Source organism: Podarcis pityusensis, assembly GCF_964106645.2.
Source record: "Podarcis pityusensis genome assembly, chromosome: Z".
Lineage (NCBI taxonomy): Eukaryota > Metazoa > Chordata > Lepidosauria > Squamata > Lacertidae > Podarcis > Podarcis pityusensis.
Window position 1 is genome coordinate 36,172,619 of NC_138044.1, and position 6,000 is coordinate 36,178,618.

Genomic DNA, 6,000 nt, shown 5'->3' on the forward strand with positions numbered 1-6,000 from the left:
CAGAAGAAGTTTTGGAAAAGCTTCAAAAATCCAGCAAACTCTTTAAAAAGCTCAAAAAGGCCACCACACCATGTGCAATGTGTTGCTCCTCGAGGTCAAGTCGCAACTGCACCTCTTCCAGCAATGCACCCTGGGTTTTAACGGTTTTACGAAAAAGGAAACAAACTTGCAAGACGTTTTCGTCTTGCGAAGCAAGCCCATAGGGACATTCGTCTTGCGAAGCAACTCGAAAACGAAAAAACCTTTCGTCTTGCGAGTTTTTCGTCTTGCGAGGCGTTCGTCTTGCGGGGCACCACTGTATTCACCAATAACTGCACAAGTCCACCACATGTGTTAGTATGACCCCCACATCTTTTTTACATCTCCAACAATTTGGTGATCTTCCTTTATACATTTTAGCAAGTTTTAAAGGAGTGTGGTGCCATCTGCATAACATCGTCATGGTGTTTTCCCTTAGGTTATAGCGTGCTGTAAATTTAATATCTACCCTAAAAAAAGAAAAGAAAGAAATATGAAGGGAGAGTGGCCTACGTACCAATTAATTTTAGAAATAACCAATAATCACTTTCTAATTCACATGTCAAAGCTATACACATGTACCATTGTCTCTGAGGTTTCCTGCAATAGGACTCGTGTTGTTATTTTTCCTTCACCAGCCAGGTCAGTGCACATACCACAGGTTTCATAAGTGCACACACTGAAAGTGTCAGTTTGAACAACAAATGGGAACAAACTTAGTTTTGAGTGTATCATGTATCAAACAGATATGGTCGTAAGAGAACCAGGACTGATTGTGGTTCCCTGATGAATATACTTGCAGTGGCAAATCTGCAAAGGGATCTCATTGATAAATAAATATGACCTTTTTGTATTCATCTTTCAAATTCAGGCCTGGTCCACACATGAACAAAATAACAAGGTGGTAGGGTCCAACTTTCATTTAAGCACTTTTCCATTGTTATTCCTTCATCTTGGAATACTCCTTATTAAGGCTACCTGACCATTTGTTTTCAGCATCTGAGCAAAAATACCTATATAATAAACACTGCATAAACATAAATTTAAAAAAATTAAAAATTGTCCAGTAGCACCTTAGAGACCAACTAAGTTTGCTCTGGGTATAAGCTTTTGTGTGCATGCACACTTCTTCAGAAAAACAGATACTTCAGATACACAGAAGCCACCAGACCCTTATATATGGTGACTTCTGTTTCAGTGTATCTGAAGAAGAGTGCATGCACACAAAAGTTTATACCCAGAGCAAATTTAGTTGGTCTTTAAGGTGCTACTGGACAATTTTTAAATTTTTTAAAATTTATTTCGACTGTGTCAGACCAACACGGATACCTACCTGAATCTAGATTGCATAAACATGACCTCCTTCATATGATGATGATGATGATGATGATGATGATGATGATGAAAAAAGAGGAAAGGTCTAGCTCAGTCTTTCTTGACTAAGAAATGTTTTGAATTGTAACCATCAATATTCTCTGGTCACTTGCCATGATGAGAGCTGCAATTTAAAGTATATGAAGGGCACCAGACTGAGGAAGGCTAATGTAGCTCATCCCTCTCTGAACTGTTAGTTTTTGCTTTTGTGGTGGTAGTGATTTTACGCAAGGAGGCAGTTAAAAATGTGATTCTGCACACAGCTAAAAGTGGTATAGCTCTACCATTATTAACATTCTGAAACTCTTATGTTTTATTCTGTTGCATTTGCAGATCCTTAGCTCCATCTAAGCATTACACTGCAGGCTTATACACATATACCTGTAAGTCACATTTAGTTCAATGCATAGGATTGCATTGCAAGTGTCTTTTGGACCCATCCGAAACACTAGTGGCAAACTGAATTAATTTTGAGACAGGGAGGTCTTTGGAATTTTGCCCAGATTCAGGATGCAAGGACTTCACTACTGATTGCCATGCCCCTGCTAAATCAACTAGTTAAATTATGTGCAGTTAGTAAATCATCCTCTGAATTTTTAAAACGTCATTTTCATTAGCATTTGTAGCTTGATAATTAGCAGTGTATTATTTTTTCAGAGCTACAAGCCTGGCTGACACAAGAGTGATAAGTGATTATCATTGTGCTGCTGACCCCCACATGCTCTGTGGGGCTGGCCTTGAAATTGGTTCAAAAGCTGTAGCTGGTTCAAAACATTCTACTCACTAGGGCAGGATGTTGCCAACGTGTTGCCAGGCTGTTGAAAGCATTGCAATAGCTGCCAATTAACTAGGCTAAGTTCAAGGTGCTATTTGGGTGGGGGTGTATTATTCTATGCAACTTGGGACCAGGATACCTTGAAGATCAAGCAATCATTGTGCTTTGCAGGCAAGAGCCTCTTACAGATACCATCTTACCAAGTGTGCAAGAGGGCTATTCCACACAATGTAGCAAACAGAGCTTTAGTGTTGTGATACCTACCCCAAGGTATCCCCTCCTCCTCCATAATATTAGACAGGCACCATCTCTGTTGTCTTTTTGGCACCTGCTTCTTCCCGGTCTGCATCTCTATGGGATTGTTCTTAAGATGTTTTAAAGATTAGCATCATCATCATCATCCATGTTCTTTCCTGTTCTGGCTTCCTTTGGGAGGAAGGATGGGGAATAAATTCAATAAATTAATAAGTGGACTTGGAGGCTACCGTGATAAACCTTCAGGTCCAAACATTGTCTGTGTTACTGCAAATTCAAAATCTTGTCAGGGACTTGACCCATCTTTTTAACTTAGTTGGTATGTTGTAGGAAACTGCCCTGTGCCACTTCAAACTTTTTGTTCATTTAGGTGGGATCCTCTTTAAGGATGGTCCTGGTTGTGGGCAGGCCCCCAGGCCGGTTCCTCCCCCCCTGGCATGGGCGGAATAATGCCGTCATTATGCCGTCACCATGATCACCCCGGCTTCTTGGCCAATCACTTTTGTGTGGGGTGATCATGGGGGGGATATAAAAGTGGCAGCGTGACGTGTGTCAGGCAGCTGCTTCATGCTGCCAAACACCCGCCCACCCACCCTTTATTGTAGGTGTCCTCTGGCCTTGCTTTGGACTTCGATTGGTTACCTGTCTTGGGATAGGGACCAGGTAGGAATTTTTCCATTTGGCAGATTGGCGCTGGCCACTTGGTTTTTGCCTACCTCTTAGCAATCGTCACAACTTTGTAAGGTTTGGCGGTTAGGCATTGGCTCATTGATTTGTGGGGGAGGGGAGGTCAGCCATTGCTTCCCCCTCCATTGACCAAGGGTATTCCGTTAAAGGAATCCAGGGTCTGGATCCTGTCCAAAGTCTGCTTGAGGGGCTAGGGCCATGCCAGGCCTCTGGGGACACTGAGGAGAGCTACAGGCAGGTTCCCCCGATGTGGCTTCCTCTTTGGGTGGTTTACCCTTACTGACTTCCTGCAAAGGGGGCAGGAGTCCGATATAGTCCTTTGCCAATGCCTAAGCCAATACTACTCACATTTCTGTAATCAATAAAGTTGTGCCCTAAAATTCTGCCCAATAACCTTAAACCAAAATTCTGTGTCAGTGTGAATTTTATTCTAATGAGGGGCTGGTTTGGGGGCCTTGCCAGGCAACCCACTAAGTTGGATCTCTAGACAAACGGTGTAGCTCAGTGATAGAACATCTGCTTTGCATGCAGAAGTTCCCAAGTTCAGTCCCTGACATCTCCAGGAAGTGCTGGGAGAGACCCTGGTCTGAAATTGTGGGTAACTGTTGCCAGTCAGTATAGACAATATTGAACTAGATGGACGAATGATCAGGCTCAGTAGAAGGTGACTTCCTATGCCCCATGCTGTTAGCCCAGTGGAAGGCATAAGCACCTTGTCTTAGCTACTCTTTGGGATTGTTGTGGCAGTTCAACATGAACTGCAATGCAAGAAGCATGTAATCATTATTATTACACTGGCATCAATAGGTGTTGGACCATTGCATTTAGCCAACATCTCCTAATTGTGTGAAGGAGCAGGGTTGTGAGTCACTGCTGGGGTAAGGCAATGTGCATTATGACATCCTCCAGCCTGCTGACTAATCTCTAATTTCTTCAATTAGTGAATTAAATACAAATTGTTTCAATATTCTGGGCATTAATGAAGAGGGAAGAAAATATTGTACAAATTGCTTTCTTTCGGGGGAGATAAGAACTTCACTTCCTAACATATAAAATGGGATGAAGCCATAGGGTGCCTCCTGTAATTAGCACTGCCATGATTTGTCTGAATTGCAAAGCCAAAGCCTTATTTCCCTCCCTTAAATGGTTTCTATTAATTCTCTGAATAAATGAAATTAGATTGGATAAAGGTATTGTCCTGCATTGATGCCTGGATAGAATGAAGCAGATTATAAAGGGACATGCGCTCCACTTCCTTGAGCAGAAAGAGGTTCCAGGGGCTTTTGTTTCTTTTGGATGAAAAAGAGTGCTGGAGACTTAAACTGTCTTTGCAATATCTACTTTATAGACAGGTTTAAAACACTGAGTGCAAATGGGAGCAAATGAACACTCCAGCAGTGCAGAAGACACCCCAGACAGGCTGCCTCTATGATTAGACAGAGAAAGGAGGATCTCAGGAATTCTCTCCCATGAGAGATAGCGATGGTCACAAATTTATGGAAGCTAAACCTACCAGTGGTTACTAGCCATGGTGGCTATGTCCTAACACCACTGCCAGAGACAGCATGTTTCTGCATACTTGCTGTCAGGAATCACAAGTAGCAGAGCCCTGTTGCATTCAGGTCCTGCTGATGGGATTCTCATAGTTTTGCCAAGATCCTTGGCTAGATAGACCTTAGGCCTGAACCAGCACTGCTCTTATGTAATTGTGTTCTTTAGTCACATGCTCCCAAATCTAACTCATTCAAGCATAGTGGAGGATATTGTGTTGGAGTTGGAGTCAGCTTTAGGTTGGCTTTTGTATGTGGACTGTGGGGTGGGGTGCGCGAGCACCATCTTGTCCTTCACCAAGATAGCAAATCATTCAGTCCTGCCCCTAAAGGGCAATTTGGATAGACTATAATGTTATACTCCCTGTTTCCAGCTAACTGGAAACCTTTGGAGCATTCTTTCACCTCCATCAATTCCAGGAGCAAAGCAGTATATTTCAGAGTCACCCTGGACATGGTGATGAGGGAGCCTCACATATGTTATCAGTGTGTCAGCCCCATTCACATTAAGCTGTTAACCTTAATTAACTCTCAGGGGAGAACACTGGCAAAAAGAAGGCAAAAATTGGATCTTGAACCTGGGAGAATGAAAGTTTTTTTGGCCTTCTGGGTTTCATTGTTGAGCAAGGGAAATGGAGAATCCAATATAAAACAGTGCATGTCAGGCAAGGAATGGTATATTTCATGGGATGGATGAATCTGTATATTTCCAGTCCAATCACTTCCACATGTGTTAACTCATAAATTTGTTCCATCCCATTTTTGTGTTTGTGTTTTTCGGGTGTTTTAACCTGACCTAAAATTCCCACTTAAGTAGGTTTTAAAATATGCATTTCTAAATGCATTTTCTCTTAAAATACACATTTCTAATGATACTTTTTGTGAGCCAAGAATTGCATCAAACATTCAGGAAGTGTGAAAACCAGAGTATAACTTAGCCCAGTTCTGCAGTTTTGTCTCGGAGGTGCAGATCAGGTCAGTCCGTGTTGAAACTTGCAAATAATGAATTCCTCAAGTATGCCTAACAGCATGGGCTGACAATAAAATACAGCATGGGGGACCTGATCATACACACAAACATTATATAGTGTTACAAAGAGCAAAATTTGATCATGTCAGGAGTTGTCTGAGTAGATACAGAAAAAGTCAAAACTATGGGTAAGATTTAAGGATGTGTTTGTTTGGACATTTAAGGATGTGTTTGTTTGTTAAGGGATGCGGGTGGTGCTGTGGGTTAAACCACAGAGCCTAGGACTTGCCGATCAAAAGGTTGGCAGTTTGAATCCCCGCGACGGGGTGAGTTCCTGTTGCTCGGTCCCTGCTCCTGCCAACCTAGGAGTT